Here is a 14,502-nt window from a genome sequence, read left to right on the forward strand (position 1 = left end):
CCAATCCGGTCATGTACACCCTTAAATGTAAGTTTGGATATGACAAATCAAACAAACAATAAAAACTAATTCCAACATAACTAATCTCAGCATAAGTTGTATTCAAACAAAACAACCCCTTATAGTTAGTATTTGGTTGGTGGTGATATCTCTTAATAACAAAATTGTCACTCCCTTTGTTTATTTTTATTTGTCTATTATTTCAAAAATATATTTATTCTTACTTGTAATTTTTTTTTTTATATATATTTTGCCCTTTTAACATTGATTACTTACTAGGTTATGACGAGAGGTATCACTCATTAACACTTGTTGAGTTTCAAAGTTGTCGAAGTAGTGCTGAAATTTTAAATTATAAACAACTCTATCCGGCTTGGATTTTCTTCCTGGAGTAGCATATCTCCAAATGTATAATTCGAATTAGTATAATCTACATATATAGCCATGTTTCTCCGAGTGTATAAAATATTTTTTCGCGATATGAAGAGCCAATGGTTCTATCTTGATAAAAGCATAGATTATAATCTTCCATCATAAGTCATGCTTTGTTATTGTTCAATGATAAGAAATTTATATCTAGTTCATGAGTTGGGTGTTCATAGACCCCATAAAAGTCGAAAGAGATAGTTGCATTATTTACTAGAGAAAATTTTACATGTATATATAAATTATCACCCGATTTCTATGTCCTATTAGATATAAATGTAAGGTAACTATTGTTCCACTGTAATATATAATATTTTTCGATATAATAAGCTTATCCCCTATATTGGGTCAAGTTTGTGCCGTCTTAAAATATATTTTCCGATATAATAAGTCTATATTGACTTTAGTTTGTGCACTCTTGAAGTATAACTCTGAGACAGTTTCTTGTCCACCACAGTTGTAATATTTTGTTTTTATTTTTAATCTTGTTATTTTGAAATTTATATAGTAAATGATATTTTAAAAAGTTATATTCTAAATGTTATTTCTAATTCAGTATTATTTTACAAGAACTTGACTTTTTTTTGTTAATAAGTCATCGCCTCGGACTGTGGTTCTCTTGGTGTGGTAGGTTAGGCTTGACCTCCTACTATGTCGATTAATCCAAAAAGTTATAATTGTTGGGGGACATGTGAAAGTAAGGAGGGGTGAATTTAAAAATCCTTCAGTCGACTCACCTGCAAGTTAGTAACACAGATATACGGAAATAACAAATGTAGTAAGTAAATAACACAGAGAAATTTATACTGGTTCGAAACACCGATGTGGTGCCTACTTCCAGTCCCCTTGGGTTTCAAGGGTTTCCTTAAGAGCTTGAATGGAACTTGGATGGTACAAAGTATTTCAACTGTAAATCCTGCATGATGTGCAAATCAGAACTTCTACTTTGACACAGCCTCAACTCGTATAACCTATCCTCAGTTTCTTCTCTCTTTTCTTTTTCAGTTGTATGCTCACAAGAATACAATGATTTTATGAAAGACAATAGAAGAAGACAATACAACTTCAAGTGAAGTGCGTACTTCACACCTAGGTCTGAGGGAGGTATATATAGGTACAAACTAGTGCTCTTTGTAAGGAAAACCCAAGGGCGTTCATTCCCAATCAGGGATTTTGAGGGATCCCTTAATAGAGGCTATTTGCTGATCCATGTCCATATTATATATGTGCAAGGTAAATCACTTTTCTTCCTTCTTAGCTTGATTTTATTCTTTGCTGGATAGTTGATCTCGAATCTTTGGCATGATTTTGAATTTCTTTCTTCTTTTGGTAGCTTGAGTTTATTCTTGGCTTGACTACTGATCTTTTGATCTCATCACATCAATCTTGGCTTGATTGTTGATCTATTGATCTCATCCTGCTGCTTGATTTTGGGCCATCTAGTATGGATCTTGAATCCCTTCGGCAAATTTTCTTCCTTGAATACTGGAGAAGATTTTCGCCTTCCTTTCTTTATGTAATTGACTCGTCTCTTTTTGAATTCATTTTCCTGCAACAAGTCGTATGTCGGTTAGGTGTTTCATTATTAAATTTTTTTGATCATGTAGAATTAACACTCTCTTCCTTTTTGATAATGACAACTAATTCACAATTTGATAAGCTTAAAGAAGTAATGAGACTTCCCTGACGTATTGATCGTTGTGAGTGACTCCCCCTGACTTTAAGATTTATAGCTTCTCATGACTTGATCGCTTCCTGTTAGTACCATTCTCCCCCTTTGGCATAATCAAAAAGAGCAAAAGAGAACACACAAAAAAACAGAACAGGCAGTAGTACAAAAGAGATAAGCAGAGTAGGAAGGCAGAGAGCCTTCAATATACAGTCCAAACAAAACATAGGGACAAACCCTTTTTAAAGAACTGTTCAGGAGTCACAAAATAAGGGAGCAGAAATCTAATGATTGTTACCCCAGAAGTACTTTAGGGTGTTAATGACCTTCCCACTGAAGGAATTGTACGAGCGTTCCAAATTCTTGGAGTGACTAGAGTAGGAGTTCTGAACAGAGATGGAAAGATCGTTGTTGAAAGAGTTGACTACGCTCTTGAGGAGTCGACTTGCTTGATTAGCATGTTGACGGAGAAGATCCCTTCCTATTTTATCCTTGTCATTGCAATTCGTAGCTTACCTATATCTGTGCTAGTATCCTTCTGAAGTCAGAATACCTTCTCAATAGCATCATGTAGAGTTTCCAGTTCGCGTTCCACAACAAGGATTCGAGTTTTGAGTTTATCAGAGTCCGAAAGCAGAAGAGCAGCTGACTCTATAGAGATTTTAGTTAGCTTACCTGTATCAACCCTTGCTTTTATAGAGTCCTTTTTAACCCATTTGTTTCCAACCTCCACATACCCCATGTTGGAAAAAGTACAAGAATCATAAGTAGCATTGATCTCAATAGGTTTGAACATAGAGAGATCTATTAGTCGGACCACCAGGATTCTCAAGATGAGCAATCTGTAAGGTAAACTGGCTGATGGATTTGACTCCTCAGCACTTTCCAGGATGTACTCCTTAAACCACGATGCCCAGTTAATACGATATTTCTTGAGCAAACAGTAAAGTACAAACACATCCCAATTTGAGATACTGCTCAGAAATCCTTTCCTCGGTAAGAAAGTAGTAGCAACAATATGTGCTAAAATACGATGGTAAAAAAAGAGAAATAGGGGGCCAAAATCAGACAAGTCAGCACTAGGTTCAGCCACGACTCCTTTAGCACCTTCCAGAGACACCTCAAAATCATCAGGCCAAGTGTCATTCATGTACGGAATCACACCGAAAAATTTAGTACCAACAACATCATCAAATTCATTAACAATAATACGACTACCCATGACAAGGGTTTCCAACTCGCCATTGTCGTTAGACACATTGAGATTTGCATAAAATAAACGAGCAGCTTCTTCAAATAACTCAGGACCTTAGAGGCTAAATAACAGAGACAATTTTTGAGCTTTAAGAAATGAGCTTACCGGACAGTGAGAATCTCTTAACTAACTGAGGTTGATCACCCTGCCAGGAACAATTGGACGAGCCTTAAAATCATCATACTTGTTCTTTTGTTCCACACCTCAGAAGTGATGTACGTCCTCGGGAGAGAGAGTCCCAGAGATACTAGGTCGAGATTTTTACTGACTCTTCTTCTTCGTTGCAGGAGCCTTACGCTTGGCAGCCGAAGAAGGAGAACCTAAAGAGTCATCCGACGAATCGAATGATAAAGAGAAAGCATCTCGAGAACTCGGGAAAAAAGGATTGGAGCTTTCGAGAGAAGCCATTGAACGATTTTTAGGCATGTTTAAAATGAGGAGAGAGGGGAAGGAAAATGAACAATATAAGTAGAGAAGAGAAAAGAAGGGTTTTTGGAGAAGAGGAGAAGATAGAAGGAAAATAGTTGAAAAGATGGAAAGAAGAGTCTTACGGGGAAGCGGAAAGGGCGGAGAGTACTAATTAACACTAGAAACAAGAAAAGAAAATAATTAGCACATGAAACAAGAAAATAAAGCAGCACAAAAACAAAACAAAACAGACAGATTATAGAGCAAATACGATAATACCCAGACAATTACGAAGGAAACATAATCTTTCTTCAAGTAGGGGTTTTGTAAAAATATCGGCTAACTGATTTTCAGAATCAATAAATTCTAATGAAAAATCACCATTTTCAACATGATCTCGAATAAAATGATGCTTAATGTCAATATGCTTAGCCCTGGAATGATGCACAATATATTTAGAAAGGCTAATAGCACTGGTATTATAGCAAAAATAGGAACAACTTCATAAGATAAATCATAATCAAGTAATTGATGCATTATCCATAATAACTGGGTACCACAGCTTCCCACAGCTAGATATTATGATTGCGTTGTAGACAGGGCGATTGAAGTTTGTTCTTTGGTATGCCAGGAAATTAAGGATTGACCCAAAATTTGGCATGTTCCACTTGTACTTTTTCGATTACTTTTATCACCTGGAAAATTAGAATCTGAATAGCCAATTAAATCAAAATGAGATGAGTGAGGGTACCATATCCCTAATTCAGTATTTCCAATCAGATAGTGAATGATTCGCTTTACTACAGTGAGATATGATTATTTTGGAGCAGCTTGAAATCGTGCACATTTGCATACACTGAACATGATGTCTGGTCGGCTGGCAGTGAGATAAAGTAGTGATCTAACCATTCTTCGATACATTTTTTCATCCACATCTTTGCCTGGTGCGTCTGTTTTGATACACGTGAAAGGACTCATAGGAGTTCCAAAGGTTTTTCCCTTTTCAAGTCCAAATTTTTTAATAAGCTCTTTGGTGTACTTGGTTTGACTGATAAATGTTTCATTAATTGACTGCTTGATTTGTAATCTAAGGAAGAATGTGAGTTCTCCCATTAGGCTCATTTCAAATTCACCTTTCATAAGATTTGCAAAATTCTCACACAAAGAAGGGTAGAGATTCCAAAATAATATCATCCACATAAATTTGAACTATAAGAATATATAAACCAAATTCTTGAATGAAAAGAGTTGTGTCTATTTTCACCCTTTGAAAATTATTTTGAAGTAAAAAGGTACTCAATCTCTCATACCAGGCTGTTGGAGCCTGTTTGAATCCATAAAACACTTCGGAAAGTTTATATATAAAATCGGGGCAAGAAGGATTTTCAAACCCGGGGGGGGGGGGGGGGGGGGGGGGCTGTTTGACAAATACTTCTTCTTTTATGAAGCCGTTTAAAAAAATATTTTTTACATCCATTTGAAAAAGTTTAAAGCGATTAAATGATGCATATGCAAGTAAAGTGCGAATGGATTCTAACCTTGCTATAGGAGCGAAAGTTTCATCGAAATCAATACCTTCATGTTGGGAGTAACCTTGAGCAACTAATCTTGCTTTGTTACGAATGACTTTTCCATTTTCATCCAACCTATTATGAAACACCCATTTGATTTCTATTACCGAGCAATTCTTTGGTCTTTCGATAAAGTCCATACTTGATTTCTTTCAAATTGATCAAGTTCTTCTTTCATTGCCTATGTCCATGACTCATCTTCCATAGCATCATTTATTTGTTTGGGTTCCATTTGAGATACTAGAGCCATAAAAGCTTATTTTTTTAGGGAAGACCTTGTCTGGATTTTGTCATCAGATTTATCGAGGATAAAATTTTCAGGGTAGCTGGAATTATGTCTCCATTCTCTAGAAATGTTGGCTTTGTCGGCTTGGGTAGTCGACTCCACCTCTGCAATAGTTGACTCGTCAGTGTTAGGTTCAAGAGTAACTTTTGAGATTTCATTAGTTGGTTTGAGAGAAGTAATTTAATCGTCACCAACTTCAATTTTCTGTACTCTTGAATTAGTGTCATCAAATACTACATGAACAAACTCTTCGACACTTAAAGTTCTTTTGTTAAAAACTCGAAAAGCTCTGCTAAGGGGTGCTTACCCAAAGAAAATACCTTCATCACTTCTTGGATTGAACTTAAAAAGATTGTTCTTACCATTATTATGGATGAAGCATTTACAGCCAAAAGGGTGAAAGTGGCTAATGTTTGGTTTCTTTTCTCTCCAGAGTTCATATGGAGTCTTCTTTAGTATGGGCCTGATAAGACACCTGTTAAGATTATGACAAACAGTACTTACAGCTTCTACCCAAAAATGATCAGGAAGATTTCAATCTAGCAGCATAGTTCTGGCAGTATCCTGTAATGACCAATTTTTCCTTTCTATCACTCTGTTTTGTTGAGGTGATCTGGGTGAAGAGAAGTTTTGAGTGAACCTATTTTGAGCACAAAAATCTTCAAAGGCTTTATTTTTCAAATTCACCACCATGATCACTGTGAATAACTGTGATGAAATAACCTGCTTCTCTTTGAACTTTTCTACAAAACACTTCAAAATTAATAAAGGCCTCATTTCTGTGAGAGAGAGATTACCCATGTAAACCTTGAGAAATCATCAACAATTACGAAAGCATATCTTTTACCTCCAATGCTAGCAATTCGAGTTGGACCAAAAAGGTCCATATGAAAAAGCTGAAGGGGTTTAGACGTACTTACGATATCTTTTCCCTTAAAGGATGAACGAATTTGCTTACCCAATTGACATGCATCACAGATGTAATTTTTCTCGAAATTTAATTTTGGTAAACTAATGACTATTTCAAGTTTAGATAGTTTTTCAAGAGCATGCATGCTTGTGTATCCAAGTTTTTGATGCTATAGCCAAGGATCACTTGTAACTGTAGTAAGATAAGTAAGAGAAGGGAAATCAACATTATTTAAAACATATATATTGTTTACTCGATCTCTGATGAGAGTGAGCTTTTTCTCAGGATGTTTGATGATGCAGCTTGATGTGTTAAAGGTGCCTTGAAATCCGGCATCACATAGTTGAATAATGTTTAGAAGGTTGTGTTTTAGTTCTTCAACCAAATACACTTCAACTACATCACATGAAGAACTGAGAGTAATGGTTCCTACTCATGTTACTTCTCCTTTAGCATTATCCCCCAATCTTACAATGCCTCCATCAATCCTTTTTATAGTTTTGAAGTTTTATTTCTTTCTGCACATGTGTCTGGAGGATCCACTGTCAAATACCCATATTCTCTTTTTGTAGGTTTTCTTAGACTGCTCCTACAAACCAAAAAGATTAGTTTCTTTTAGGTACCCAAGTATTTTTGGGTCCTTGATGAATAGTAACTTTTGGTCTCCAAATCCACTTTCCAGAAGAATATTTTCTATAGTTAAAAGATTTGTGACCGAGATCACCACAAGTATAGCAAGTAATTCTAACAAAGTTTTTAGGAGAGTGAAAGTTAGGTGTAGATCTATTTGATCTGCTGGAACTATGACAAGGAGATCTTCTCATGTTGAAAGTAGTTATGTTAGATCTAACAGAACTATGACCGGGAGATTTCCTGATACTGTTCAACTGCATTTTTACTTCCTCCAATTCTTCTGTTAGTAAGTCGACTTCAATCTGACTTGTTTCTAGAAGAATCTGTCAGTCGCTCTTTTCTTGAGCAATCTTATTGTACTCGTCAATAACTTTCTATAATTCATCAGCAATCATGTCCAAAGAATTTTGTAAGACATTATAATTAGGACAGTTGAAAGGTCTTACCTCACTAGTTTTGCCAAGTACCATGAAGCATATGTTGACAGTTTCATCATGATCATCGTCGGTTGTTTCTCCTTGATCCTAGGCTCCGAGACTTTTTGGATCTTTATTTCGTTGATTGTTTCTCTTTCTCCATTCTGGGCAATTTTGTTTGATATGATCTAGTTTTCCACAGTAGTAGCAACGATTATCATTTATTTTGAATTTATTTATTTTGAATTCATGTTGGGTCTCTATTTTTTTTGTCTAAGCATTTGCTGAGGGTCATTCCTTCGTCTTGATAATCATCAACTTCTTCTCTGACTTCAGATGTCTCGACTGTAAAAGCCACAATTTACTGGTGAGACCTGCTCTGATACGAATTGCAAGTAAAGAGAGGGTGAATTTAAAAATTCTTCAGTCGACTTTCTGGATTGGTCAGTCGACTCACCTGCAAGTTAGTAACACAAATATACGAAGATAACAAATACAGTAAGTAAATAACACAGAGAGATTTATACTGGTTCGGAACACCGATATAGATATCTACTTCCAGACTCCCTTAGGTTTCAAGGGTTTCCTTAAGAACTTGAATGGAACTTAGATGGTACAAAGTATTTCAACCGTAAATCATGTATGATGTGCAAATCAGAACTTCTACTTTGACACAACCTCAACTCGTATAACCTACACTCAGTTTCTTCTCTCTTTTCCTTTTCAGTTGTATGCTCACAAGAGTACAATGATTTTATGAAAGACAATAGAAGAAGACAGTACAACTTCACCTGAAGTGTGTACTTCACACCTAGGTCTGAGGGAGGTATATATAGGTATATATAGGTACAGACTAGTGCTCTTTTTAAGGAAAACCCAAGGGTGTTTATTCCCAATCGGGGATGTTGAGGGATCCCTTGATTGAGGCAATTTGCTGATCCATGTCCATATTAGATATATGCATGTTAAATCATTTTTCTTCCTTCTTGGCTTGATTCTATTCTTGGTTGGATAGTTGATCTCGAATCTTTGGCTTGATTTGAGTTTCTTTCTTCTTTTGGTAGCTTGAGTTTATTCTTGGGTTGATTGTTGCTCTCTTGATCTCATCACATCAATCTTGGCTTGATTTTTGATCTATTGATCTCATCCTATCAATCAAGATATGCTTGATTGAACTGCTGCTTGATTTGGGGCCATCTGGTATGGATCTTGAATTCCTTAGGCAGATTTTCTTCCTTGAATACTGGAAAGGATTTTCACCTTCATTTCTTTGTGTGATTGACTCATCTCTTTTTGAATTCCTTTTCCTGCAATAAGTCGTAAGTCGGTTTGGTGTTTCATTATTAAAAAATGTTGATCCTATAGAGTTAACAACATGGACCATACCACTAACCAACAGATTACATTATAAAATGTTCACACAATAGAGGGGGAAAGAGTAGCCTATCCAATCTTCTTCTCTATCAAAAAAATATATATACTTAGCTTACAAAAAAGTTACATTTTTCATATATTTTCCTCATGAAAGGTACTTGCCACCTATCTAGTTGAATTAAACCTTTAACCTCTTGCTGAAAACATTGCCAAGAGGAGAAATGTGTTTCATTTCCACTAGTAGACGCCATCTTGGCAAAGTAGTCAGCCACCATATTAGCTTCTCGATAACAATGAATGAAGTTGACATTGGCTGCTAACATTTCTGCTAGTATCATAAATGATATTTTTTTAGCTTTAGATTAGTAGTGCTCATTTGAGAAGATGGATTTTTGAGCCTTAGTTTGGTTCAAGAATCCATCTTCTCAACTCCAATTCATGGGGAAAGCTTCAGTCAAGGTATGGGGGTCTTGATTCATGGAAAACTTTCTTCCATGAATCCCTAAAACTCTCTATTTCAAATTACTAGATTCTTCCAAATCTAGGGTTTTTCAATCTAGTCATAGTTTCTTCCTAAAAAATGATTTCAAAATTGACTATTATTATGATTGAATTGCTGTTTATTGGTAAGTTTATGATAAAATTCCCCATGAACCCATGAATTTTTCCATGACCCCAATTTCATGAATTGTGATGGGTGTATTGATGCAAGATGAATACTATGAATTGTGTCTATTGTATTTTAGTTATTGAATCTTGTTTTATTCATGCCTAATGTAGTATTCTAGGTGTGATTGTGAGACATAGTTCATGACCCTTGAAGGGTGAATTATGAAGGTTTGTACATGTTGATGAAAGTTGTGTATGAACTTATGATTCACTTAGAAAGTGAAGATCCTATGACTATTGTGTAAATTGTGGTATTGTTGATAGATCATTCTCCCCTTTACCCTTACACATTACTATGTATGAATTGTCTAGGATGATGACAACGTTGTTTTGTTGATTGAAAGGCAATTCTCATGAAACACTATGAACATAATGTGAAAGGTTTACTCACATGTTAATGATGGTTCTAAGGTTGAAAGTCAATTCTCACCTAATTGAATCTATGAGATATTTTATGAGTTGTATAGAATGAAGGGCAAGATATTCCTTCACACATGTAAATGCAATTCAAGACTAATTATGTATAATTTGGGAAATAATGCTTAGCACCAAGTGGATAAGGAAAATGAGGTAGAGGCCCTCCCGTCAATACAATAGGCTGGGTCATCTAAATTATTCTCATGAGATGGAAGCTCCTCCGCCAATACAATAGGTTGGGTTTATAGAAGCAATCTCTCTATTCCATAACTATGTGCCCACATAGGTCTTTACCTAGTGGATCCACCTAAAATTTAATACTTTTAGATCTACCTTAGGCAAGTAGGACACCTTCTTTCGGTGTGGGGTTACACGACACCGGATTCCATGTAGCTCACATAGTCTATGTCGGTTAAGGCTATTTTCCCTACATGACAAGATAATGAATATAACATGAACTATACTTATGACTTCTTGATGAGTTTTGCTTAGTAGGAGTGGGGGTATGGGACTTCACTTTTACATTGCACAAGTAGACTTTGAAAGGGGTTATGGGATGGTTTCTTATGCTATGATAAGATATGAATGTATGCATGTATGTTGAATGGATTGTTGCTATGGATGACTTTCCTTATGTTCAAGCTAATGTACATTACTTTTGATTATGATGAGGTCTAAGGATGATGTGTATGACTAAGGTGGCCTCAAAGGAGTACTTAGTATGGTTGGTATTATGAGATGCCAACCATACATTGCACAAGTATACCTTGGGGTTGCTAAGGTAATGGTTCTACTATGTTGTGAGGACTTATGTGATGAATATGCTATGACTTGTGTTTTACATTAAAATGCATAAGTGATTCTCAAACTTGACAAATGCATGTTTTTCAAATAAATTGTCATTTTTATCATACTTCAAGGATTTTTATGCATGCTTCCATACTTGGTACATTTTGTGCTAACCCCTATTTCTTCTACATTTTTGATAAGTGTAGGTTCCGGCTAGGTGAAGTGTACTTCCTTTCTTGACAAAGGCTTGGATTGCTTATCTCCAAGACTTGTGGTGAGTCCTCATGGTTCGAGGACAAGATGTCATTCGCTTCTATTTACTTTCTTATATTCTACTTTCGAGACTTTTCGATTGTAAAGGGTTGTGATCCTATTGACATTCTATTGTAGTAGATGGATTATGAGACAATGTCTAGATTCTTTTCGATTTTATGAAAAATACTTCGATTGTAAAATTTTAAATTATGCGTCATTTCTACTCTCATATGTTTATGTATGCTAAGGGATTGTATGAGACCCCTTCGGGGTCAAGTACGCCGTGTTGCATCTAGGGGTGCCCCTGAATCGTGACAAACTATGTTTTTTAACATGTTAGTGATTATCAAAGAAAGTCTCCTTTTTATCAAGTTCTCACGTGACTATTTGTCTAGTGGAGTAATGATTTTGATCCAATATCCTCTTTTTTTCTTTGGGAGAGGCGAACTTTTTCAAGAAATATTTTGAGTTTTTTTATTCTTGACCAGATTTTACTCTATATATGGGACAATTTTCTCAACTTTTTTTCGTGCATAAATTTGATGTAGTTTCTTGTCAATCGTGTTTGTAATGTGAAATATTTTAATATAAATAATTGTCTTTTTCTTGATACGTTAAAAATAGTAAATAAAAGTGAAAATTTATTTTTAAAATCATAGAAAATTAAAAGTAACATAGAAATATTAATAGAGTATATATAGAAAGTTTAACATACACAATTTTTCATTCTTATGTAGTATTTGTCACATTAGATCGAATTTGATAAATTTACTTACAAAATAATGATTTGATATGAAATATGTTGTGGGTTATACATATTTAATATTTATGTTAAAATACTTCATATTATATCGATTTTCCTTATTTCTATTTATAAATATATTTTCATATGAAATATTTTATGACTTGTATGATAGTAAATATTTAGCAACATTCTCTAAAGAGTTGTCTATAGTTTTATGTTGATATACAACTATATTTTGACAATAAATATGTTATTCGATTTACCTTGTAAAATCTCTAACTAATAAAACACCATTCTGCATTACTTTCTTCTGAAAGCTCTGAGTATAACTGAGTTTGATATTTTGTTATCTTTGTTTGGGTTGTTATTCATGTTGTTGGTACTTAATTTTTGGCCCTTAATAATTCAATTAATTTTTGAGTTTCTTCAATATTAAATAATTTAAAATAATTATTTATAAACATTAAAATCTTTTTTAAATCATGTTTAAGATAATTTTGTCATTTTTTCAATAATAAATATATATCCGTATTTACAATCGTATATAGATTTATATAATTTTTACTTTTAATAAATACTATAATATATATACCCACAGTGGTGTAGCCACATGGTGGTTAGGGTGTCCAATTGGACACCCTTCGTCGAAAAAAATATTGTATATACAAGTAAAATGATACACGAAATGATTAAATAACATATTTTGGACACGCTTAACATAACAAGTTGTTATGGCCCAATGATTTCATCTCCTTAGAATGAAGAAGTGTTATTTCTGAAAACCCTTTATGAAATTTTTGGTTCCGCCACTGTATACCCGTACAATGCACGGTCAATACTCAATCATCATTAAAAACTGATCACAACAAATTTTATATATTAAAGTATCAAATATGTAAGATTATTATCGAGTTTTCAAACTCTTCTATTCATTTTATCCAGGTCTTTAAATATATTTAAAAATTTATCAAAGTTATAGCTAAGTATTTCCACTTATATTTGAGAAAACAGATATACTGCGGTAATATACATTTTATTAATTTAAGGTTTTTAAACCAATGTTACTAATTGGATTTAACTTCTATATTGTTCGGTAAATTTAATAGATTTTTTCTCGATATTAATTTATTTCTTGAATAATTTTATATATATATATATATATATAAAATTCATAATAATTAATAGTTTAAATATTTGAAAACATATAAAAAGTTTTTGTTAACTTTCAAAATTTCATCTATACACATAAATTGAGAGAAATATAGATTGATATATAGATAGATAGATATTTTAAGTTGCTAATTATTGTGATTATAGTACTTTTTATGTAATTTTCATATAATATATATTACTCGCTTTGTCCTTATTTATGTGATACAAATGAAATTTCAAAAATCAATCAACTTTTTATAAGTTATTTTTGACATTGAACTTGTTAAGTATTGTGACTTATAGTATATTTAAGTAAAACATATATCATATGAAAATTATATAAAACATACTATAAATTATAATAATTAATAACTTAAAATATTTAAAAACATACAAAAAATGGATTGACTTCAAATTTCATATATATCACATAAATTGAAATAGAAAGGGTAATATATATGGAAAAATTGTATGAAAAAGTAAACTATTAATTGAAATTAAATGTTATAGCCATAGTTTATTTTAATTGTAATTCGCAGTAAACATCCCTTTTTTTTGCGATCTGATTCGGTATACAATTAGCCATTTTTGGTATACAATTAGTCATTTTATACATTTCGGTATAAATTAAATCCGTTTGTGTTTGTATAAAGCGAAAGAAAAGTGTATATACAAATACAAATACATATATTTTCGTCTATACACTTATAATTATACAAATATAGATCTTATTCTACAAATTACAATGTATAAATGAATTTATACTAAACTGAACAATTTGTATAAAATTGGATGTTTGTAGCGAATTATACAAATCAAAAGCTCCATAGCAAATTTAAAATTTGATATGAAGCGCAATTATACAAACTATAATTATAACATACAAATATAATTTTTATGTTTACTATATGTGAAAGTTATCTAATATATATTGGGTCCATGCTGGCTCGGATCCGCATCCGGTAGTAATAGAAGAGTATGTCCTGTTTAAATTATCCAGTTGTTTCTTGGCATATCTCATATGATTTTTTTATATAGTCTGTTTTCAATTTTAATGGTCAATAGTCATTTAACTGAAATACCACCTAAACCACGGTCAAGGTCATTAATTGTACATAAATATTCTTTCCTTAATGGTGATATATATTAAAATATTTAAAAATATTTTTAAAAACTATAATTAAAGACCAATTTGTTTAAATTTTGAAATTCAAAAAAATATATTTTACATAAATTAAAACGAGAGAGCACTAAATATTCATTAAAAAAAGTGAATATTAATTAATCAATTAAGAGAGAAGTATTAAAAACATCTTTAAATTTGGCACGAATTATTAGTTTCATCTTTGAACTATTGACAGTCTTAAAAACACTCATTTACTTAACTAACTGAACTTAAATACATCTCGATGTATCCGCGATCTTCCACATGACATAGCAAGTGGTCTCAAACTCTTGTAGAATAATAGGAGCATGATATATACTCTTAATAAAAAATCAAAAGAAAGGTAAAAAATACCTCTGAAT

The sequence above is a fragment of the Solanum verrucosum genome, unplaced genomic scaffold (assembly GCF_900185275.1).
Source record: "Solanum verrucosum unplaced genomic scaffold, falcon-dt-bn FXZP01000031.1, whole genome shotgun sequence".
Classification (NCBI taxonomy): domain Eukaryota; kingdom Viridiplantae; phylum Streptophyta; class Magnoliopsida; order Solanales; family Solanaceae; genus Solanum; species Solanum verrucosum.